The 25,346-nt window shown below is 43.7% G+C and overlaps 1 protein-coding gene across 1 annotated transcript in view; it reads left to right on the top strand.

Annotated features, from left to right (window-relative positions):
* LMBRD1 (LMBR1 domain containing 1) overlaps positions 1-25,346 on the top strand; it is a 233,313-nt gene that overhangs the window by 113,497 nt on the left and 94,470 nt on the right. The gene's annotated exons all lie outside the window — the stretch shown is intronic.

Genomic DNA, 25,346 nt, shown 5'->3' with positions numbered 1-25,346 from the left:
ATGGAGATGGGATGACCCAAAAAGAGGACGTGTCCAGGAAAACCTGGATGTATGGTAACCCTACTTTACCACACCTAAATCTTAGTGCTGATCTTAGATACTTTCCTCAAAAAATAAAAAGAATTAATCTTCTGAAGTGTGTTCATAAACAACTGTTTCCTGAATTAGTAGAGATGTGATGTGATGCTGACATGAACTGTGCATTTGTGCAATCTTTTGAAATTTTCAGAAGATGCTAAATCAAGGAAACATGCATCACATTTTCTACACGGTTTCACATTCTTTGTGCAGTACTTTATATTTGTGTGCTTGAGAGCAAGTAACTATAGCTTAAATCCTTTTAAGTTCAGAGTAGCAAAATCGAGACGGGGAAGAAAACAGGTGAAGGTGGTTAGGTACTTGGTGGAATACTACGTAAGTACAACTATTCTTGTAGATCAAGATCTGGTGTAACTGCTCCAAATACAAACTAGCACTAACACAGATCAACATTTGCATGGCTCACAGCATAAGGCAGGGGTGGGCAATTATTTGGGCCCAAAAGTCTCATGGGGAGTTTTGATGAGCTGTTGTGGGTTGGGTCAGCACCCTCTCTCTCTGCTTTTCCCATCCCCACCAGTGCAACAGCTCTCCAAAACTCCCTATGGGACTTCGTAGGTGGGGAGCAGTGTTCAGGGGTGGGATGGGCATGATCTGCTCACTGTGTGCTCCCATCTAGTGTTCATGAGGACCGCACAGGTTGCCCTGGTGGGAGTGGGTGGGCTTGACCCCACAGGGAGCGCTACAGGCCTGACCCCAGTCATTTGGCAGTCTGGATCTGTCTTGCAGGCCATATTTTTGTCCACCCACAGTGTAAGGCATAACAAGGTCCTGTGTCTTAATTCAGTTCTTAGTAGCTCTCTGGGCTGAACCATTTTTAATTTTTTTTGTTTCTACCCCAGGCCTCAGTTTGTTTATTATGCGATAAGAGATGCCACTTGTTTCTGTAGAACGGGATCCAAAAGGGTAGTTGGGAAAGAGGGAGAGGCTCATCTGAGAGAACTTGATATCTGAAAAAAGAAATTATTTTGAATTAACACTTCTCCTACAAGCTAAACAGCAAACAGTCCTGAACGTACTGAATGCTTACTGTTTTTAGAAACAAATGTAAAGGATTAATGGATCTTAAGATTTCTGAGACTAGAATGTGTGCAACCCGCTTATGGTCAAAACAAAGTCTTCTGGGTAAATTAGAAATTCCTCTTCTGTAAACTAGAGTTCCTTGTTTCCCCTGCCAAAACTGAATTCCGCACAAGATCTATTTACTATCTTGCATGTTGTGATAAGACCTGGTCAAGTGAAGGTGCTTTTCTGCTGTGCCTCCTTCCCCCCCCCCCCCGGATCACTTTTAACAGACAACTGATGTCAAGCTTTTGCCTTGTGAACAGCATGTTTGAATTTGTATTTTTTTTTCTCTTGTATTTCAAACATTCAGGTAGTTCTTCTATTGTTACAGGCCTAAAATGTCTTCTAGGTAGTGTTTTGACCTGCAGTTACTGGGAATAATAATTATAGAATGCTATTATTGGTATGAATTGAATGGGAAACTGCTGTTTTCTTAACTTAAAGTTATGGCAAGATTGTTTGTTTCCTTTTTTTTTAAAAAGGAAAGTTAAGTCTCAGAGTGTATACAGTGAAAAGATGTCATTTAAACTTCTCAGTCCTATTAGTGTTGGAACAAAGTAGTTGTGATGGTCCAGGAAGTGTGAATTCAAGACTTTTGTAGATGACTTTCTGGACCAACTGCATGGCTGTGCCAAGCTTTGGGTACAAGTTGCCCATCTCCACACGTGAAGAAAAAATGGGCACAGCTTGAGCCATGTAGCAGGTAGAGCAATGATTTGTTTAAAAATAAGCTTTCTGGGCTGTGAAATAGAAGGAAAGAGACACTGTAGTTTTGGGTTTTGATCAGAGGGTTCCAGATAAGTTCACTGTGCCTGATGGGGTTTCTTGCAGAAGCTTGAACAGAAGATGTCATCACAATTCTCAGACCTTGGAGAAGGTGCCTCATACAGAAAGTTATCTAAATTTCTTACAACCATACAGTTGGTCCATAAAATAACACCCATAAAAATTGTTGCTTTTCATAGATTTTTCTCTTGTACACTTTTTTTTAAAAATTCAGCATAAGAAAGAATCTAACAGGTGGTGTTATACATGAAGTGGGACTTTAAGACTTGAGGACAAATTGGGCTTTTCTCTCACTGGGTTGCAAATGAATAAAACACAAGCGCACAATCAAAGTAAAATTTAAGACATGTGAACAAAAGATCCTTAGGGCTTTACAAATCTATGGCCTTGATGATTTATGCTGACAACTCCTAACTGTCTGTAAACATGGAGCCTAACAGTAAAATGATAAATTAAGGCTAGAATGTTTTTGTTTTGAAGCATTTTCACAGATGATGTAGTTGGCATCTATACTTTCATTAATGTGTTTTGCATTGAAATAGTTTTGTATAGCCTCAGGTATTAATACAATAGTTATCAGCCTGAAGTTGCTATTTGAATTCAAGGCAGAATAATATATTACTTGCACTATGATAGGCAGACTGGTTTTTGAGTGACTTTTTGTCCACCTCATTCAATGTGGCCTTGATGGCTGAATATAATTGTTTTCATATTTTTTTGCAGAATTAACATTTAGTAAGAGTTAATTGATCTTCCTTGCATCTTTTTCTGTCTAAACTGTTGTATATCTCCTACATTGTTTTGAAGAAACAACATGGTGCATGTTTGGGTTGGATTTGAAAACTTCTAATGGCACTTTCATACATCGTATTATCCTGTTGTGACTTATTTTATGCATCCCAGCTTTGAGTACTACTTTAAACTTTCACATTTCAAGGTAAAGGTGTCCTTTAAGTCTGCTAAAATCTTTTGACATGTTTCATGCAGTCTGTGGAAAAACAACAAAGTATTACTGTTGTTAATACTATTATTAATAGACTTAGATTCCATTACCGCTGGATCTTTTAAATTGAGGAAAAATAATAGAAGTGTTGCTGTGGTTTATGATACCCTGAAAATGTCAAATAACTTGTCAAATCTGGAAAGTCTCTCCCTATTTTGGTAACCTCAGGTTATTAGTAAAATGGATTACCTGATTCAGTCAATGGAAGCTTTAGTATGGTGTTGACATGAGCTTACTAGGTTTGTGGTGTGGAAACAATGCATTATTTACAAGAGCTTATCTAAAAACTACTGTATAGCAGGAAGTCTTGCCATTGTCTTTGCAAGGGTCTAGGTTTGGCCTCATTGCTACATCATCACACCAGGAAGTATCTGTCTCTTGGATGTTATTGCACTCCCTGGAAACAGAACATCCAGGAAGACTGTCACTTGATCATGATTTAGGAAAATTCCTCTTTCTACATTCTGCACCTGGAATATAAGAATCTAGTAGTTTAGTACTGTACTCCAGTGAAACATCAGCCCTACTGACAGTTGCTGTTATGTGTTGTCATGTGTGTTTTTACCCTATGTAGGTGTGTGGCTTTTCTTTGTCACTGTGTGATGGTTGCTATTTCCTTTGTCAGATGCAAGGAAAGCTTAATTTTCAGTCCTCTCTTTTTGTCCTACATATCTCAGTAGCTGCTTGTGCCTCAGACCTTCTCTTTAGTACAATGTCTCACTCCTGAACCAAACCATAGAAGATGCTACCTGAGAAGGGAATGCATTTAGCAGTAGCAGCATTTGGTTCTTAATCATAAGAGGCAGTTACCTTATCTCTGCAAGGAAGCGCAAACCCCCTTCTGGTTCAGATAGTCTGAAGTTGACTGTTCCCATGAATCGCCAGTGTTATTCTTCAGTGGCTACAGGGCAAGTCACTGATTTGTACAACAGCAGTAAAAGGTCCTCCTTAACTGAGGTTTTTTTATGAGACTTTCATGAGGGAAACAATCCCTTCAGTTTTTTCTACAAAAACTCAACAGTTATGTATTTTTTCCAAGTACTGGGATAGATACCCCAATATACAGGGATTAATATGGGGAGATGTTAAATGCATGTTCTCCTGAACTGCTGATACTGTGGTGGTCGTCTTGTTTTTTGTATGCCCCCAAATATGCACCTGGTTTCAGGAAGGCAGAATGGGAATTTTTTTTTTTCTAGTTCGAGCTGAATGCTGACTGCAGAGGATCCTGATTGCAACAGCTGTGGCTGAGGGTTAAAACCTATAGCTTGGTTTTGCAAGATGGAGTCTGCTCTCCTCTTCCCTTACAGGGAAGAGGCCAGTCTCTGGAATATGCACCTAGAGTTGACATGCTTATTAAACAGTGGCTTGAAACTTTAACTTCAAAGGAAAATGCCTTGTCCTTATAATGGATAAAGTGCATTCAAAAAGGTAATCTCAGGCTGAGCGGTGGTCTGTCTCTCTCCCGAATAAAAATCAACTGAGGGGAAATATGTTGGGTTTCTAATAATTTTTGCTGTCTTTCCTATTCCTAATTAAAGACAGCTAGCTTGTCAAACAATTCCTGTCTGGAGGAACAGAATCTTCTGCATAATACACATACTCCCCAAAAATGAAATGGAGAAATAAAGATGGGGAGATATTATTAGGATACTTGAGAGCTGCCTTTTGGGAAGAAGGGTTGTCAAAGAAACTCCTGGGCCTAAGAAGCTGGTAACAGTCTAGAAGAGCAAGCAGGAAGATTGGCTTGTCAAAATGGTGATTGGACTCAATGAGAGAGCTGTTTCTAGTTAGAGAAAGGAGTGAGTTCTGTTTCATTTTTGTATCCTCCCTCCAAATGTATTGGTTACTTTTTATATTTTTTGGATTTTTTTTCCTTGTGATTTACCCATATGCAACTCATCTCTACTGCTTACCATCTGTGGGGAGAGTTGTTCCAGGACACTTGTCAATTCTAGGCATTATTTCTATAGAGATGGCAAATCTAATTTTATTCAATTTTGGGGGATTGGGGGGAACTACTGGAAAGGAAGACAGGCTGGTGGGGCTCTCCAGCCAAGCTGTATAGATTGGTAGGGGTACCAGCTTGGAATCGGGTTTTGTCCTCCCAGAGGAGTCTGGGAATCTAGATCCACTCGGTACCTGAGGGCAAGCTGTTGGACTTTCCAGGCCAACCTCCCTTCTATTAATCGCAGCAAAACAGGGCTGGAAGAGACCCGTGGAGGTAACAAACCTTAGCCCCCTGCCCAAAGCAGCAGCATCCCTAACTATCCCTTACATATCCTTGTCTAACCTGGTACTAAAACTACAGTCAGCCATCACAACCACAAGACGTTGCACCCTAACTAGCCACAGGTAAAGCAGGGGGATAATAGTGGCCAGTGTCCTGGTGCTGCAGAAGTCTTCAAAAAATGCTCAAGAGATCCTGGGAAGAGAGCCATGGCCTCTGCTATAGAAGAAGGGAACCCCCCAGTCCCTACCAGTCTGACCATGGGGTAAAATTTCTTCCTACCCCCAAATGTGGTGGTAATTGGCCTGACTGAACGCAGAGGCAAGTCCTTTCAATGAGAAATCTTTGGGTTTTAGTCCCAGCAGGAGCATTGGCAGACTCCAGCCAAAATCCCTAGCTTTTCCTGAAGCCACTACCCATTGTTTCCAATGAAGGTAGGGATAAACAATTCCTCGACACCTGTAGCAGCTGGGAGCCTGGGGGTGAGGGTGGCATGTGGTGGAATACTTTCCCAGCCCCATGTGGCAACCAGCAAAGCGTGGGAAATACTTGGAGTATGACAAACATGGCTACTTCCAGGTCATCCCTGACTAGTGCTTATCCAGCCTTTTTAAACACTTCCAGTGATGGAGCATCTGCAATTTCCCTAGGCAATTTATTCTACTACTTCATTGTTTTAACAGTGAAGTTTTTCCCGATATCCAGTCTAAACTGTTATGCTGTTACTAAAAGCCATTGGTCTGCGTCCTACTGTACAGCATGGGAGAAAAGGTGCTTTCCTTTTATGGTAGCCTTTCAGGTGTTTGTAAGACTGCTGTCAAGTCCCCTTTTTAATTGCTGTTTCCATGAACTGAGCATGCAGATTTTTTTTTTTCCTCTTTAATCTTTCTTCTCATATGGTTTACCTTCCAAGTCCTGTATCTTTTTTGTTACCTGGCTCTGGACCCTTTCTACCTGTTCTCTATGCTGTTTTTAAATGTGGAGTCCAGAACTGCGCACACTACTTTATAACTAATGTTGAGTAAAGAGGCACTATCACTCCCTCCTCACCATGTCATGCTCCTGTTGATGGAGCCCAAAACCAGTCCCCTTTTGTGCAGCTGTTGCACTGCAGACTTGTTCAGTCTGTAATCCACCAAGTCCCTTGTGTCCTCTTCTGTAGTGCTGCCATCCAGCGAAGCAGCACCCAGCCTGTTGGCAGATACATTTTAGCAAGTGTATTTTGGTTTTTATATAAAAACAGAATAATTTAAAATAACAGTAAGCTGTCAAGACAATATGAGATGCTAGAATTAAGGTTCTATTTTAACTATGAGGAGAAAAAATGAATGAACCATATTTTTCTCTCAGGATACACTTTCCCAAAATTGTTACTGGAAATTAGGGTACATATTATAAAATTAAGTAATATGGCAACAGCAGCTTCTGCTAGAGAAACCTGTTTCATCAGAAGTTTATTCTCTTTCAGAAATAAGGCATGGATTTTACTTTGGGGCATATAGTACACAGGAATATGGTCATACAAAAACTTTAATCCTATGATCTCTGTTTCTGCAAGATGTTTTTCGTATTTAGTTCAGATGGTAACAGAAGGGGTTGCAGAAAAGAAGGTTGTAAGATCAATGCATGGGACTGAAAAGGAATATTTTCTGGTGTAGACTTGCTTCATTAGGTCACTTTAAACTGAAATTTAGATGCGAGCTGGATGTGCTTTATTTTCTGGGTGCTGAACTTGATGCTTAACCTCATCTTTTTTTCCAAATGTTCTCAGTATTCACAATTCTAATTGAAGTAGTTGTTTAGTTTGATTTTTCCCCCCCCCCCCCCACCACTTCTGAAGAATGAGCCCTTCTATAGATTCATAGATGTTAGGGTGGAAGGGACCTCAGTAGATCATCGAGTCCGACCCCCTGCATAAGCAGGAAAGAGTGCTGGGTCTAGGTGACCCCAGCTAGATACTCATCTAACCTCCTCTTGAAGACCCCTAGGGTAGGGGAGAGCACCACCTCCCTTGGGAGCCCGTTCCAGACCTTGGCCACTTGAACTGTGAAGAAGTTCTTCCTAATATCCAATCTAAATCTGCTCTCTGCTAGCTTGTGGCCATTGTTTCTTGTAACCCCCGGGGGCGCCTTGGTGAATAAATACTCACCAATTCCCTTCTGTGCCCCCGTGATGAACTTATAGGCAGCCACAAGGTCGCCTCTCAACCTTCTCTTGCGGAGGCTGAAAAGGTCCAGTTTCTCTAGTCTCTCCTCGTAGGGCTTGGTCTGCAGGCCCTTGACCATACGAATTGCCCTTCTCTGGACCCTCTCCAGGTTATCCGCATCCTTCTTGAAGTGTGGCGCCCAGAATTGCACGCAGTACTCCAATTGCGGTCTGACCAGCGCCCGATAGAGGGGAAGTATCACCTCCTTGGACCTATTCGTCATGCATCTGCTGATGCACGATAAAGTGCCATTGGCTTTTCTGATGGCTTCGTCACACTGCCAGCTCATGTTCATCTTGGAGTCCACTAGGACTCCAAGATCCCTTTCCACCTCTGTGCCACCCAGCAGGTCATTCCCTAGGCTGTAGGTGTGCTGGACATTTTTCCTCCCTAGGTGCAGCACTTTGCATTTCTCCTTGTTGAACTGCATCCTGTTGTTTTCTGCCCACTTGTCCAACCTGTCCAGGTCTGCCTGCAGCTGTTCCCTGCCCTCTGGTGTGTCCACTTCTCCCCATAGCTTTGTGTCATCTGCAAACTTGGACAGCGTACATTTCACTCCCACGTCCAAGTCGCTGATGAAGACATTAAAGAGTATCGGTCCAAGGACCGAACCCTGCGGGACCCCACTGCCCACACCCTTCCAGGTCGAGACCGACCCATCCACCACAACTCTTTGGGTGCGACCCTCTAGCCAATTCGCCACCCACCGGACTGTGTAGTCATCCACGTCACAGCCTCTTAGCTTGTTCACCAGTATGGGGTGGGATACCGTATCGAAGGCCTTCCTGAAGTCTAAGTATACGACATCCACCCTTCCTCCTGTGTCCAGGTGTTTTGTAACCTGGTCATAGAAAGAGACTAGATTGGTCAGGCACCATCTGCCCGCCACAAACCTGTGCTGGTTTCCCCTCAGCATAATTTGCTCTGCTGGGCTGTCACAAATGTGAGCCTTGATAATTTTTTCAAAGACTTTACCAAGGATGGAGGTGAGACTGACTGGCCTATAGTTGCCCGGGTCCTCCTTCCTCCCCTTTTTGAAAATGGGGACCACATTAGCCCTTTTCCAGTCCTCCGGGACTTGGCCCGTGCGCCACGAGCGTTCGAATATTCCCACCAGTGGCTCTGCAATGATGTCGGCCAGTGCCTTCAGCACCCTCGGATGGAGCTCATCCGGGCCTGCCGACTTAAAGGCATCCAGTTCTTCCAAGTGACTCTGCACCACCTCAGGGTCTACGCATGGAAGTCTGGCGCCTTGCTGCTGCCTCTCTACAACCCCAGTGAGAGACTTGTCCTGCCCCTCACTTAGGAACACTGAGGCAAAGAACTCGTTGAGGAGTTCAGCCTTGTCCCCCCTATCTGTCACCAGTTGTTTCTGCCCATTTAGCAGGGGTCCTATTCCTCCCTGGGCCTTCCTTTTACTCCCAATATATCTAAAAAACAATTTCTTGTTGTCCTTTACTTGGGTTGCCATCCTCAGCTCCATGGTAGCTTTGGCCCGCCTAACTGCCTCCCTACAAGCACGAGCAGAGGAGGTATATTCATCTTTAGTGATCTCACCCTGTTTCCACTTTTTATGTGCTCCCCTTTTGGCCCTTAGGCTGCCCTGGATTTCTCTGGTCAGCCATGGAAGCCTCCTGGCCCCTTTCCCTTTTTTGCCTCGCTCGGGGATCGTCTTGCTTTGTGCCCGAAGGATCGTTTCCTTTAGGGACAGCCACCCTTCTTGGACTCCCATCCCTTCAAAACTCCTACTCTGCAGTGCTTCTTTGACTAATCGCCTGAGTGCATTGAGATCAGCTTTCCTAAAGTCTAGCACTTTCACCCTACTAGTTACCTTACCCACTTGCCGTCTTATGTTGAATTCTATTATTAGGTGATCACTGTCTCCCAAATGGCTACTGATCTGGAGGTCCCCTATCATGTCATCCCCTGTTGCCAATACCAGATCCAGTATGGCATTCCCCCTAGTGGGACCGTGTACCTCCTGTGTCAGGTGGAAGTCCTGTATACAGGTTAGAAACCTGCGTGAGCGATGGGACCTTGCTGTCTGCGTCTCCCAGCAGATGTCCGGGTAGTTTAGGTCCCCCATGACTACCGCCTCTTTAGCTTTTATGGTCTCCAAGAGTTGCCTCAGGAGCCCCGAATCTATTTCTTCCCCTTGGTGTGGGGGTCTGTAGCAGACCCCTACCACCAAATCCTTTTCTCCCTGCCCCCCATGTAGCCTAACCCACAATCCTTCTACTTCCTCAACCTCGGATTCTGTCTTGATGAGGGTTGATGTATATTGCTCACTGACATAAAGTGCAACCCCCCCCCCTTTCTTCCCCAACCTGTCCTTTCTATACAATCTGTAGCCCTCAATATGTACCACCCAGTCATGGGATGAATCCCACCAGGTCTCTGTTAGTCCCACTAAGTCATAGGTGTTTAGTGCAAGCAGGAGTGCTAATTCATCCTGCTTGTTCCCCATTCTCCTAGCATTGGTATATAGGCACTTGAGCCCTGCGACTGGTGCCTTTGCTGCCCCCCTGCTCTGAGTCCCAAGGGGCCCATTGTTTCTTACCTTCTTGTTTCTTACCTGTTCTGTAGTATTGGTCTCCCCATGGCTTTCAGGTTTCCAATGTTCTCTTTCTTCAGGCTGGGCTGTCCTTGTGGGTGCCACATGGTTTGGTGGCCCACAGCTTCCCCTGCCCTTGTACTCCCCTCCCCCCGACGAGCCTAGTTTAAAGCCCACCGGAGGAGATCCGCTGACCTAGTAGAAAACACACGCTTACCTTTGGGGGACAGGTGAAGCCCATCCCACAGGTGAAGCCCATCCCATGTTCAATACCAAAATAAACTTACATTTTTCAGCATAAACTTCTATAAAATGGGTACTGCTTTCTGTCAGTGCTGTGAAGAATCTCTTTGAGGCATCTGGATATTATGGTTATGAGTACACTAGATAAGCTTGGAAGGCAGGGGTGAGCCTGTATTTTGGGGTAGCATTTGTAGTCTGAAATAATTTAGGGACTCTTGTACTGAATAAGTTATGGAGTGAGTGGCTGCCACATTGTGAGGGCAGTTGGTTCTGGGTGTTGAGTGAAGCAAGAGCATATGGAGGTGGGGTGGGAGAAAAGGGAGCAGGGGAATTTAGTATGAAGAATTTGGGAAGAGAGTTTGTTCTAGTGACACCAAGGCAGCATTATTTTTTTCTGGTGCTTTTAACATACATAATGATTCACAGTTCCCTAATGGTTAGTTACTTATGGTATTGAATGCATCTTTTGAGAGTAACTTGCTGGGGAAGTCCCACTTTGTATTGTCAGCCACACAGTGCATTTGTCTTGAAAGTCAGTTTGGCTAAGTGAGTGAGACTCAGATGTGCCAAACTAGCAAAATGGTTTCTAGTACTTGCTTTACCACAACTGATGCATAACTTTGCAGGTGAATGACTTCATTTAAGAAACAGAAGGAATTATACATCTACTTCTTAAAATAGAGGTGTGAAGCTGTTGTATACCCTGATATCTAGTGAAAGAAGGCAAGATCAAAACTAAATCATTGGCTTTTTTTTTTAGTTCTTAGCCTGTGGTTATTTCTTACTGGAGGAATAGTTCTGTGACCCATCTGGATTTGTGGCTCTGCCTGTCATGATTTGATGCAGGAGTCTCAACAGGGCCTGAGAGCATGTACAAGAGAGTCAGAATAGTCACTCAAGATGAACAAGTGCATATTCCAATGTAATTCTTATCCTCCGAAAAGTTAGGATTTCCAGAGAAAGCAAAAAGGCTTTAGGGCTGCAGAATTCCAATTCTGAGCCACATGGGTACTACAGCTGTTGGGGGTGGGCTTTATTTTGTAAAACCTAAGCTGTCTTTAATTTTTAAATGTAATTTTTAGCAGTCTTTCTCTCTGTACATCAGCTATTTAAAGATGGTTCTTCTGTCTTTGCAAGATGGTACATAGCAGAAATCATGAGTACTAGAGTATGAAGTAACAGTATTTAATCTTTCCAGATAGACCTGTCTCTGTCTAAACAGACTTACTTCAGAGGACTCATTTAAAACTGTTTAAGAGTAATAAGGAGGTCCAATTACTGAAAGAAGTACCAAGTTTGGATAACTGGCAGGCTTTCTGTAGCTAAATCCTTGTTTAACTGTTTATTCCTAGCATTTGTTTTTCCCTTGGTACACATTCTAGAAATAATGCAATAAAAATTAATTTTAATGTGAATTAAAAGTAGTCTATGACAAACTGCATGTTGTACACTTATAATGGGAGCTGTATGCAGCTGCATGTTGTGCATATTGGACACCTGTTTTGGATCATGTAATGAAATTTAACACCAGAAAAATAACTTCTTAAAAATTAAAACTAAAACTTAAAAGAAAAACCCTTAAGAGATTAAAGGAATTCTTCTTTCCCTCATTCCTCACAAGGCCACTTTAAATACCACTACTTTAATTCTTTTCATTCTTGATTAGGTTATGCTTTAAATATAATTTTATACTCCCTTGCTATTTTGTTTGGCTGTGTTGTATGATTTCACTAGAGGGCAGTGTTAGGCAACAAATATATAAAGTAATCTTGTAAATTTCTGTACAAAAAAACCCCCATTTTGTACATGAATGACTATTTGTATGTTAAAAAAACAAAACAACAACCCCTAATTCTTATGTTGCAACCATAATGGGGGAGCTTCTTATTATTGTACAGAAAGTGTTTGAAAGTAAATTTTTCTTTTAAAAATGCATTTTAATTACCACATCTCAGTTAATTGGTTGGGAGGGGTGGGGGATAGCTTCAATTGCCATACCACTTTATGTTGAGGTAATGGTCAGAAGTCGCACTATATGAAATATTGTCATAGCCTACTTCTACGTTACTTAGGCAGGCAAAAGAGGATTTCGGCTTTTAAAGAGAACATACTTCTAAATTAAATTTTTAAAACATCTAATGATGGAACGTACCATTAAGCTTAGGAATGTTGAATTTAGTCTTAAAGGGTTGCTTGAAGTTTGCTACTTTTGCAAAAATGGTAAAAACAAAAGGGCTTTTTTTTTAAAAAGAGCCTCTAGACCTTGACATACCTTTCAGGAGCCTAGAGTTAGTTTGCAAAATGAGGGGTATACCCTATGAGTGTGGGGGCCTACAATGACTTGATTTGTGTACAGCTGAGAAGGAGAAGAATTACTTGTGGTGGGGGGGCAGTCTGTTTGGGCCATGTCAGAGGGTGGGGAGGACTATAGAAATCACATTCTAGTGATGTAATGTATTTTTTTTTTTTCCTTCAGGGGATAGCCTAGGTAGGAGGTGGGGCTTTAAGGGGAAGGGAGAGAATGGAGACAGTAGGGGAGTCTCCTTCCCATAGAAACTTTCTACCTCAGGATTCTTCCTTTTTTACTTGGGACAATTGAAAAATGGAAGTGACTATGTAATAGTGAATAGACAACTGTGTAACCTCACCTGGGAGAGAAGCCAATGAAACTCATCCAATTTTAAATCCTAGTGGTTGGCATAGACCAGGGGTGTCCAACCTTTTTGAATGTGAGCTGGATCATGAACTTTTTATCACTCAGTGGGCTGGCAAGCTACATTCAGAGACCTCACAGGAAGTGGTATCACATCAGGAAGTGGTCATGTGACACCAGTGAAGTTGCAGGAAGTGACAATGAACTGGGTCTAACTAGTTCAAAACTCTCCCTCTATAGCATCTACCTCCAGCCACTGTTCGGGACAGGATACTGAGCTAGATGGACCCTTGGGCTGGCCAAGCACTTTTTATCCTCTTATGTTCTTTGGCTGAGCTTCCAAACTATGGCTGAGATTTGCAAAAAGGGGTAGATAGGCATGTTACAAAGTTGTCATAAAAGATTTGGAGCCCTTTAAATCCCATTCATTTTAATGGAAGTTGGCCTTTTGACTCTGCTTTGAAAATCTCAGGCCAAGGTGCCAACCAAATAAGTAAAAATATATTTTGCATTTTTATTCAGTGCATCTATGTGGAGCTCTCCAAGCATTTTACAAACATTAAATGAACCTCAGGATATCCCTGCTTTTCAGAAGAAATGTGGTGAGGACATTCTGGGAACATCTCTCATTCTGTGTAATCTGCTTCTACTGTCCTTGGACCACCCTAGAAAGACCCTCATTTCCAGTTCAGAGCAGGTAAAGTGTAAGTGGGTAGGAAGGGCTTATTTTTTGGCAGCAGGTTTCAGTGGCTTGAAGCTGTCATGACCCAAAGGTCTGATTTTTTTTGTGTGTGCGTGCTTCGGCACTAAGAATTATCCCAGTGGGTTTACAGCTTCATTGCACGGAGGAGTTCTGCTGCACAGAGAACCCGCATGCAAGGGAGACTGTTCCCACCACTTTGCAGCTGTCTTTGCAGGATGCATTTTCTTTGCAACACAGAAATGCACAGTGCAAAGGAGTTCCTGCTCTTCTCATGCAAATTTGTGCCCCGCAATTGGCTAGTGCTAAATTATTCCCACGTGGCGGCTAGCGATTGGCCTGCTAGCCGTATAAGAGGCTTGATCAGTTTCCGCCCAAGCCAAAGAGTACTCCGCATCCATCTCGTGGGGACTCTGGGTGTGTGCGGCAGGGTAATAGAAATCCTGTGTGTTGCTCAGAGGAGTTTGGCGGCCTGATCCACTGCCCACCTCTTCCCGTCTTCGAGCGGTAACTTTCTATAAGACGTATCGATGAGTTTTCTATTCTGATGCACATTTGTCCTGGACACCCGGAGTTCTGTCTGCGTGGAGCCTAGCAAACTCCACGTGATTGTTCATGTTTTGTCTGCGTGGAGCCTAGCAAACTCCACGTGATTGTTTGTGTTTTCTGTTGTAACCGCAACTCAAGCAAGTTTTTCAGCCTGCACCGCGACCATCTCGGTGTAAGTAAACAATCTTAAAATCAACCGTTAAGTGTCTGTGCCTAATTCTAGCTTGGCGCCCGCCCTCTCCGACCCGGCCTGCCTGGGCTGCCGGCCACAGCCCATGTGCAGAGCGACGAAAAGGGCCCGGGGTCCGACCCGGCCCGCACAGAAGCTAGTGAAGATGTACCCATAATTAGTCATTGACCAGTGGGGAATACAGTTGTCCTCACTTATTAACATGGCTCCAAGGCCCTACACTCTCTCTGCCTACATGTTGCTCTCATGTCCCCTTGCTTTACTAAATCTCATGAGTAGAGGATTCCATCATGCCTCCTGGACTGCCATCACCGAATAGCTGTCCTGGTTCTAAGGTTGTGCTTCTGACACTCTTATGGCCTCTTTTAGGGTGCACACTTAAAACTCTGGCTTTTTCTTCCCACCCATTTTGCTGAATTGTGATGATTCCCATGGGGCATGATTTTACTTCAGTGGCTATGGTTCTGCTTTCTCATACAGAGGCAATGACTCTCACAGTATGGCATATTTTAGTAGGATAAAAACATTTTGAAGGCCACACAAAGCAATAAGCAATCTTTACTCACATGAGTTTACTAGGTATAAACCACCTGCTACTTGGGTTCCTGGCAGGTACAGACACAAGATTTTATTAGCATGCTCCAGAGTGAGTCTCTGTGCCATAGCCTACATCAGGTCTCAGATCTAGGGAGCCTGACCCCTCTCCAGCTATAAGCTTGTTACATTATACCAATCTGCTGGCCAGTGCAGACCTGGCTGGGCTCCTCCCATCCCCAGCAGCACATGGAAAGCCAGCTTCAGCTGCATGCCACTTTTCCTGGCCGGTGCTGACCCGGCAGGGTCTGTCCCATCTGGAGCAGCATGCAGCTGAAGCTGGCTTGACACGAGCTACTGGGGATGGGAGGAGCCTGGCTGGACCTGCACTGGCCAGCAGAAACGGTGGCAAAGCCATGTGCTGCTTGGGACGGGATGGGACGAGCCCGGCTGGAGCAGCAGGGGCTGAGCTGCATTTTCCCCCTGCCTACGTCGGTGAGTCCCGAGCGGCACATAGCTTCACCGGTGCTGACCTGGCTGGGTTCCCCCTGTCCCCAGCAGTACATGAGAATCTGGCTTCAGCTGCATGCTGCTCTGGATGGGACAGACCTGCCTGGGTTGGCACCAGCCAGCAGAAGCGGCAGCGGAGCCATGTGCCACTTGGGACTGACTGGCGCAGGTAGGGGGAAAGTGCAGCTGAGCCCCTGCTGCTCTGTCCGGGCTCATCCTGTCCCAAGAGGCACATGGCTACTCCTTGTCCCACATGCACCGTGTCGGCAATGTCAAGCTGTGGTGTGCATGGGAACCTTGTCCCTTCCCCAGCCCTTCAGCAGCCATTAGAAAGCTGCTGAGGGGCTGGGCAAGGGACAAGTGGTGGGAACGAAAGTAAACCGTGTTTACCTTTTTGTTTCCCTTTGCAGCACTGCAGGCCACAGAAAATGGCTTGGTGGGCTGCATGGTGGCTGGCAGGCTGTATGTTGGGCAAGCCTGGCATAGACTTTTAGGTCCTTTACCTTGGTGTGTGTTCAGGGGATTCAAATAATTGGGTGGGGTGGGGAGAGGGCTGGTGAGATGCGTGTCCTCACCAATAAAGAGAAACTGGGAAGCTCATAAGCTCTTAAACTCTGTAAATTGCATTTGACACTATATAAATATGAACCTACTAGGTATGTTGTATTCCTGAAGAAGCTACTGCTGTAAGTACTGAGGGGAAGCTAAACACATTTTTCCTTGGGATAAGGGGCAAGGTACTATGCAAATCCAACTTTTTGGGTTTGGATCAGTTGTGGTTTCTTCTTTCTCTCTTCTGTGCCATGGAATAGATGTCCATTGTCCTTGGCAATCCCTTGATTCCAGAATAATCTCTACTATGGCTCCTTGATGAGTCTTGAGGTGACTCAAGCATCCAACCATTGAGCCACACTTCCGTCTGCAGAAGTTGCAGGTCCTTCTGCAGGGGAAAGTAAACTGCAGGCTGGGATTTTTCATGCTTTCTTCTCTGCTTTGAGGGCAAAACACTACCTAGAAGCAGGATGCCACTTGATTGAGGATGCAGTGCTGTTGAGATGGGAGGAGCTGGCTACCAACCTAACTCTTGATACTAGAATCCATTTTCTTGAGGCATGCCTTCAACATAGTATTTCTTGTAGTGTTTCCTCAGGGCATTACTAAGTTGGCAGTGGAGCACTTGTTTTGGGATCCGAGTTGGGCTCGGTTCAGGGACATTGGTATGTCAGGATCACTAACTCAGTGCTGGTAACATTAGCTTCAGCAAGGGTGCTGGCGTTTTCTATGGCAATCTTCCCACTTGATATAGAGGATTTTCCAGAGCTAATGTTTATGATACTTCTCTGGGTTCTTGATGCATATGATAGATAACCCATGTTCACACCCATAGAGGAAGATGGAGATGATGACTGCATTGTAGAACTGGGTTTTGCTTTCATTCATCACGGTCTCCAGAATGACAAGGCAAAGCAGTTTCTCACAGGAGGCACTTGGACACTGGATCCTCTGCTAGATCTTTTCATTAATGTTCACTCGGAGGTGACTACTGAGATGGGGGGAGAGGGGTGCTCAACTGCTTAGGTCTTCTTCTCAATGGTAATTTGGGGAGTAGGGTCACATTCATGGCCCAAGGCAGGGTGATACTTTGGGCCCATGAAGAAGGCTAAAGTTCAGTAGATTTCTCTGAAAAGAGCAAGCACAGTCCGGAGGCTTTTGTCAATGTGTTCAAGGATGGCACAGTCGTCAGTATATTGATGGTTAAGAATGGTTGTTTTGAATAGGACTTCGAGCAAAAACATCCAAGACTGAATACCAAACAGATGGATGGCTCTTCACTGTCAATTACAGAAAGGCTGTCCTTAACAAGAACCAGGATGACTGTCAAAAAAAAAAAAAAAAAAGTAGAGAGTTGGGGTAATGACGCATCCTGGCTTGACCCCAGTTCAGATGACAAATAGATTGGTCTCCAGTCTGCTACATAGGACCTCTTGCTGAAGAAGTCGTGGCAGAATCTGTGTGGTTTCCGACCTATTATGTAGGGCGCTTGATATGACATGAACTTTGCCCACCAGGTCCAAGAAAAATGTCAAGAACAACATCAGGACTTGTATGTGACCTCACTAGGGCCTTTGATTCCATCAATTGTGAAGCCTTGTGGAAAGTACTAGCCAGATTTAGTGTCCTGAAAAGTACATCAAGGTCCTGCGGCTTCTCCAAAACCAGATGAGTGTAACTATTCTATGTAGGGCACCAGAGATTTTTGATTTCCCAGATCCTCCTTTGAACTTTGGCTTTGAGGAGCCCTTATGTCATCTCCTGTTGAGGCACACTGGTGTTATCTTGCCAAGCAGAATGGGCCCTTCCTTTCTGGTTGAGGAGGTCTTGGGTCTCAGCATCTCTCATTGAACCAGTTTTGGTGTCGATTTTTGGCATAGCCAATAAATTCAGCATGGGCTATATGGAAGGGATTTAAAACACCTTCCAGAGTCCTTCAGTGTTGCTTTAGTTTGTGGACACAGCAAAGAGCTTTTCCTGAAGATGCTGTTGGAGATCCTTTCAGATCTTTGAGTCCTAGGGTTTTGGTGTTGAGTCCTCATTTGCTTTTGGTAATTTTTGGTGTTTTGGGAGAAGCTGGATATTCATAATCTGTCCAGAAGTCATCAATTTCTGACATGGTTTGTCTAACATGGACTTGGGCGACTGGTGCCACTTTAGTCGGTAGGGCACATGCGTCCCCCTGTGACCAGTCCCACTGACTGGAGCTGATTCTGTGATGGCCACTTCTGGGAATGGCTGTGGCCACTTCTGGGAATGGCTGCGGTGATCAGGTGGTACTTGTAGCGGGGGCGTTGGTGCTTCCACCTGCCCATCGCCTAAGCAGTGAGCGTGGCTGGTTGGGAGTGCACCGGCGCTCAGGGGTGCACATGCACACCCTATGTACTGCCAGTGAACACGGACATCCATTTAATCACGGGCTCAAACATCAACATAGAGGAAGTGCCAGTTCTTAAAGGTGTTTTTCAGGTGGTCTTATATTTGTCACTCCATGAAGATGGTGGCTGTGGTGACAAGATCGTGCTTTGCGCACTTTCTCAGAAGGATGCCACTGGAGTTGGCTTTCCCTGCTCTTCCCTTCCCAATGTTGTCTCTCCCGAGTTCCAGGTCACGTCCAACATTGAAGTCAGAGGAGATTGATAGTGTCCTCCTTGGAGACATCTCTGGATATAATGCCGCAGGATAAAAGGAGGGAGCAGTTAACCCATAAAATTGGAAATTTGCTGTAGTCTTGCACCTGAATAAACAGGATTAACTGGAAAACATAATGACTCTAAAATGCTAAACAGTTAATACAATAGGAGCACATTAAGGCTTTGGCATTTCATATTCATGCTGTGGCACTTTGACTGCAAAAGGGTTAAGTATTTTATTCCAGATGCAGGTAAAAGACTGACTGGGGATGAATCTCACCAACCTGTATGCTTTGGATGTCTTCTGATGTGGCTCTTGTGGCTTTTTCTTATCTCTGGCTATCATTGTGGTGTAGTTCCAATTAGATATTAATTGGTATGAGTCCTTTCTGTAAAACATCAGGGAAAAATGGCTGCACTAATGATGGAAAATTTGGGACATATAACTTCTTTTTTTGTCATTTGACACTAGTAAAATTTGGTCAAGCTATAATTTACCCCAGTACAGGACAAGACTCCCCCTAATGCTGCTCTGTGAGGAGGGATTCAGATAGTTTTATCAACTTTCCTTGTACTTGCGCCAATTCCAGTAATTCCTGCGATTTATAATAGTCAAACTTCAGTATTTAGCACTTCTATACATAGAGCATCAACAGGAACATAGCTAGTTTGTGCAGTCAGATCAAGACATGGCATAGGTTGCTTTGCTCTTATGCCCAAAGCTTTTAATCTGAAAACTTCAATTCTTATTTGTTGCATGCATTGGAAACTGGGAATGTTGGTCAAGAGGATGGAATGTATCCAGCATATTGGAGCATGCTAGAAGGCTGTAGTATGATCCTTTAGCTCTGCACAACAACAGCAGCAGCAATAGGCATGTAATCTGGACATGCTTGTTATTCTCCCCCACTTTAACTGTCTTCTGTGCAGGGGACACTGGCTCATTCTTGCCTTCTGCACCTAACCTGGAGGTATCCTTGCCCATTTGATCAGTACACACATTTCCATGTGAAAAGAAAAACTTACACAAATGAGTGATGCCCAGAAGCAAGGAAACAGACTTCAGGAGAAATGTTTGCTTAATTATTGTTTTCATAATGTGCGGTGGTAGCCAAGTCATTTGCATTTTCAAATCTGAAGTGGAATAAGGATTTCTGGTTTTGTTTAATTACTGTTTGCATAAAGTAACACGATAGAAACACTTCATAAAGTTTTTTTAAAATTAATTTTAATTTAATTTTTAATTGTTCTGACAAATTTTAGGTCCTTGATGGAGGAACCTATCCATATGTGGTCCTCTACGGGTGGGCATTAAAAATATTTATAAGAAAGTCAATATGTGAGCTTCAGTGAAGATTAATGAAAGCAAAATTTATTACATATATGCAGATGGGAAGGAAGTAGCTATAGGATGATAGAAAAACAAAATGTTTAATTTGAAAACAAGATGTGAAGATCAGCCTAGGAAAGATGGCTGTGGCTTACAGAGGGTGATATATCTGCAATTTCCTGGATCATAAATGCACCAAATTATTCAATGTGACCTGAATGACAAAAAGATGATTTTCACAAAATGAGTAAACTTCAAACACGATTGTAACTTTTGCTTGGTATGTCTCCTTTGCTGTGACCTGCTAACACTACCAGCTAGGTAGACTTTAGGTTCTGGTCCTCTACCTAACTTAAATACTATGGGGCAGAAGCACTTTTTTGTGTATTTGTACAGTTGTGGGGAGGGGGTTTCCATCAGTGATAGATATTAAAAATAAACAGTTGCTGAAGTTTACTGTTTTCAAAGCTAATTCTTTCTCTGTCTTTCAGAGCAGTAAGGTGATTGGATAACTGTTTATAGCAGTACTCACTAAATCCACCTGCTTTGGGAAGTTTCCAAAACCAGTCAGGACTTGAAGATAACGTGGTGGTTTAGGCACTATATGTATAGTTTATGGATCTTATTTGAGATTTATGAATTCTTTTATATGCATATGGGACTGCAGTCTCAATTTTAACTAGGAAGCTGACATTTTCATCTTTCACTTGCATGTTGGGCTGAAAAGCCAAATGCTGACAGTACAGACTTCAAATAAAGCAGGTCCTCTGGTTGAATAGTATAGACAGTGCATCATGTGCTTTAAGTAAAAACAATGATATATTAAGTTCTGTGCAGGGCCATCTTCATGTATGTATGTATGTATGTATGTATGTATTTTCCCTTATCTGTCAGTTTCTGAAGAGCCAAACTGTGAAACAGAAGGCTTTTGCCTTTCTGCATTTGGGAAAGTTTACTTAAGCCACAGGGAGTCAGGAGTCCAGATGGGATTCTGTGGATGTAGCTGGACTGGCTCCGTTCACCATGTGCAGCCCCTAGGTCTCAGACAGCGCTGTGCCTGCAGCAGGCCCTGAGCATGCCAGTGGCTTAGCTGGCTTCTGTTGGCAGCACCAGGTGCTGTGCACTGCAGGGGGGCTGGCACCCTCCCCTTAGCCCCCTCCCCCTACAAACCCTGTATACCCACCCACACCCTGAATATCCAGCCTCCAGACAGAATGGGAGCTGTGGCTGCAGGCACAGCTGTCCCTACATCCTGGTTAACGAATGGGTCTGGAGGAGCTCTGTTTTTATGAGGAAAAAACCCAAAAGCAAATGCCAAAGCATGCATATGGTCCACTGGCAACTGGCCCTGAGGCTGCAGGTAGCTCTGCTGCATTGCCTATGAGGTTTTCATCTGGGTGTGGCAGGTGCACAGACATGGGGCCTCAGATCTAAGGTGGCAGCAGGTCACAGCCAGTCAGCAGCCACCACTGCCAGACTGTTTCAGTAGATAGAGAATAAGGGGCCACTTGAAGTCAGGGCTGCTGCAGCAATCCAGCTGGGACAGGGGGTGGTCAGGTCTCAGAAGTTCCTAAGGGCAAATAGCTCTGAGCTGCTCACTAGGGTAGCTTTTTGTGGTGCTGGCCCCAGCCTTCAGCTCCCTCGGCTGCAGATCTGGGGGGAGCTGGGCAGGGTCAGTTTGCCCCACGTGGCCCTATTTGCCCCACACCAAAGTGTATGTTCAGGCATATGTGCTGAGGCATAAATATCTGGCATAAATTTGTGCCTGCTGTTTGAGCTACTGTAAGCACATGTTCCTGCCTGTGTGGACATGGCCTGAATGTTCAGAGTCCAGAGGCTTAAAACTGGGGGTCCAGCCTCTTTATCCCCCAAGTATGTATCATGTAGCTGAGAGCAGGTACTTGCCCAGGTTTCTTTGCTAAGAAAAAGATTTGTCAATAAGGATGGGAGCTGTTAGGGTAAGATAAAGGAACAGATTTAACTTAAAGTCTGCTCGATGTTCACAGATATTTTTTTCTTAAATATATTTTATGTTTTGCCAAAACTTGCATTTGAAAAATGGAATTAGATTATGGCAACTTGAATTTGGACTTTGGAAAAGTTGGAAATAAAAGTAACAAACTGACCTGGTCAAAGAGATGTGATTTGTGTGGTTTACCACCACTCCTAAATACTTCAGTATCTTAAAGCTGTTCAGAGTGCCACTAATGATTTACATCATCATCATTTACCATAGAAATAATTATTTCTTGTACTGAAGATGCAGTGAAAGTTATTTGTTTGTGTGAGAGCTTCCTAAATCACAGTTAACACTTGTACTCTGTTGCTGCATGCATTTCTAAAATGGAGATTTGTATCTTTACTTATACCATCTAGTGTAGTTACAAGCTTTAATAAGAACTTTTTTACATGATAAAGAAATAATATAGAGCTCATCCCTTCCACCCCGAACTCCAGCCCACAACAGCTCATCAAAGCTCTGTAAGTGGCTCTGCCCTGTGCTCAGCTGGATGGATGGGGTGGGGCCACAGGTATGTAGCGAGCAGCATCCAGGAGTGGGGCAGGTGGGTGGGGCTGGGATTGAGGCAATTGGACAGAAGTTACATACACAAACCGGTTTAAGTGATCAGAAACTAATTTAAACCTGTAACAGAACAGAAGTTCAGTGCACATAAACTAGTTTCAGCCATTTTGAAACTGGTTTAGATGAACCTGATTGAATGTAGCATCATACTTTAACTGATTTGGGCCAAACTGGTTTATGGAACCTCTGTCCCAGACCCCTTCCTGGTTTAAGTTAAACCAGAGTACCACAGTGTGCTCTGCAGCCCTGAGCTCCACCCTTCTCCCTATCCAGAGCTGCAGCTGGCCGAGAAGGTGGAGACTGCAGTCAGGAGGCAAGAGCATCTGCCTGGCTTCCTACTGCTGCTCCCACCTTGGTGTTGCTGTGCACCCAGGGGCAGTGGGGCTGGCCACGGCTGGGGCTGACCCCACGCCTAGTTTGTGTGGGGCTGAGGGTTCTGCTGCTGGCCAGATCCAGTCTGCAGGCCATATTTTGCCCACCCTGGCCTAGAGGTAACTAGAGATTAGTAGTGTAACGAAGCTTGTTTTAGTTCCACAGAAAAGGGCGGGGGGGGGCATTGTAGTATCTGAGATGCTGGTGTGTTAACTCCTTCCCCCCCTTTTTTTTGTGGGGGGGACTTTTTTTTACATGAAATGTCTTCATAAACTAACTTAACAGACATACTTTTAACTTGGGGTATAGGTTACCTCTCCTTTTTTATATCTCTTATTACCTGAAGAAGTGGAGGTAAGCAGAAAATGGGGCAAATGTAGTATAGTTGCTTTCCAAAAACATTCAGACCAACCTAATCTTTCTTTAAGAACTAATTCCTCTAAAGGAAATGGGGTGAATCTCTTGTCTACATATTAAACAAGGCACTTGATATCGTGTCTCAAAAGAAACCATTATTAAAGGTGGGTGGGGACTTTTATAATTAAAAAAAAAAAAAAAAAGACTAGGAGCTGAAAGGGAAAGATTGTGACAGGTTATACTGAAAGAGGAGTGATCAAGATACAGGGTACCTGGGTCCTTTGGGACAGGTTTTGAGACCAATCCTTCTTGGTATTTATTATTAACATCCATCTATTTCTTGCCTCCAGGTTGTTAATGTAATTTGCATCTAAGACCATTAGGAGGCAACCAGTACTAAGGAGGACCAGATTATCATATAGAAGAATTAAATAATGTAGTACATTGGGGAAATAGAAATGGGATGAAACTTAATATCATTATGTGAAAAAACTTTGCAGTACCAAGAAGCTTTTGCTATTGGGTAGAGAGAAGTGACTGAGGAGGGGAGTTTTCTGGGTGTAATGACCAATCGTAAAATGACCGTGAATGGCCAATGTGATATGGTTTTGGGAAGGCGGGTGTAATTCAATGATGTATTGAGGATTTTTAATAGGGATGTGTTAGTACATTATACGTGGTATTGATCTGTCTTAAAGTAGACTGTTGTATATTGCCTCCTGGTAATCTACATTCAAAAAGGATTGAACTGGAACATGAGCAGAAAAGGGCTGCTAGGCTGGTGGGGAATGGAAAACCTATTTTATGAGAAGAAATTAAGAGCCTGATTTTTATATTCTCAACAAATGTTTCAAAAGTTAGGATTATTCTGCATAAATTGGCAGGGTGGAAACTAGCTAAGTAGCTCGTTTTACCTTTAGGCCAGTATTGGCACAGACTCTAGTGCTGGGTGGTCAGCGAGCAAGTGGCAGGGCAGCTGTTGTTGGCTTGTGCTTTTTACCTTTCTCTGAGGTATCAGTGATGGTGTGTGGTGCGCTGTTGCTTACTATTGTACCAAGGAAGCAATTTGGACCATTGGCTTGCTCACATGCTCCAGGTTAAACTAGACTTGGTTTTGGGGAGGAATTGATTTTTAGATAAACTTCTTGTCTCTCTTTCTTTTTCTGTGGGGCATAGTTTGGCCATGCAATTCCTTGTTGTTGCAGGTGGTCCAATGGTGAAACCCTGGTCTCTCCTCTACTGTGGCCTGTTCCTACTGTTTTTGAGATTTTTGGCCTCTTGTATTTAAGGCATTGAGTTTATTACAGGGTACTGAGGGCAGGGGTATTTTGTGGTATGCATGTTCTCCTGGTGTGCATGTTTGTTCTTTGTAAACACTACTTTGCTTAATGTAGGCAATTGTGTAATGGATCAGTGTTCAGCAACTTCTTTAGGCTGCAGGTCAAAATGATCCAGCTCAGGTCAGAGGCGGGTGGGTGAGCACTAGGGCCCAGACACGACTACCATTTTCTCCCCCACCCCTTCAGGTGGCATGGTGAAAGTGCTGCCCTGCAGCTGCCCAAGCTAGATCAAATGATCAAATGTAGGTTGCTACCCTCTGTAATAGACGTTTGCAGAGAGACTGGGATTGTAATTCAAGAGATCCCTATTTGTTTCTCTGTTTTCACCTTTTGCTTAAGGTGTCTGGCAGGTCACTTTTTACTACAGCAAAGAGTAACCTGAAGTACTTGAGTCCGAAATAGTCAAATGTAAAGAGAATTCTAGAAAAAATGTTTCACTGGGAATTGATGCACCTGTTTATCTTCAGCAGCACATCCAGAAACATAAATTTAAGCTCTCTTCTATATAGAATACTAGGTTGTCATAGCTTTTTGCAGGCCCTTGGTATAGATTAGATGCAATTTTTCATCCATTTTGTGCAAAATATGGGTGTTATACTCTGTGCAGATCTTTCAGAATAAAGAACTTTTTTGAAGGCCTCAGCAGAAAGCTAAAATTAGATGGGTGTGGTTGCTAGGGTAGCATTAACATTCATAATTAAATTTGTATGCAGCCTTGGACCCTTCTGACATTTAAATTATGTAAAAGCACTCAAATGTTTGTTTTTGTTCTTTTACCTGGGTTAAGTTGTTCCTAGCATCGCAAAACAAGTATTAAATATAAGAATAGCACATAGGCAAGAAGACCTAAACTAGC

The sequence above is a fragment of the Alligator mississippiensis genome, chromosome 1 (genome assembly GCF_030867095.1).
Source record: "Alligator mississippiensis isolate rAllMis1 chromosome 1, rAllMis1, whole genome shotgun sequence".
Taxonomy (NCBI): domain Eukaryota; kingdom Metazoa; phylum Chordata; order Crocodylia; family Alligatoridae; genus Alligator; species Alligator mississippiensis.
Note: the sequence above shows the minus strand (reverse complement) of the source record. Positions and strands in the feature narration are given on the sequence as shown.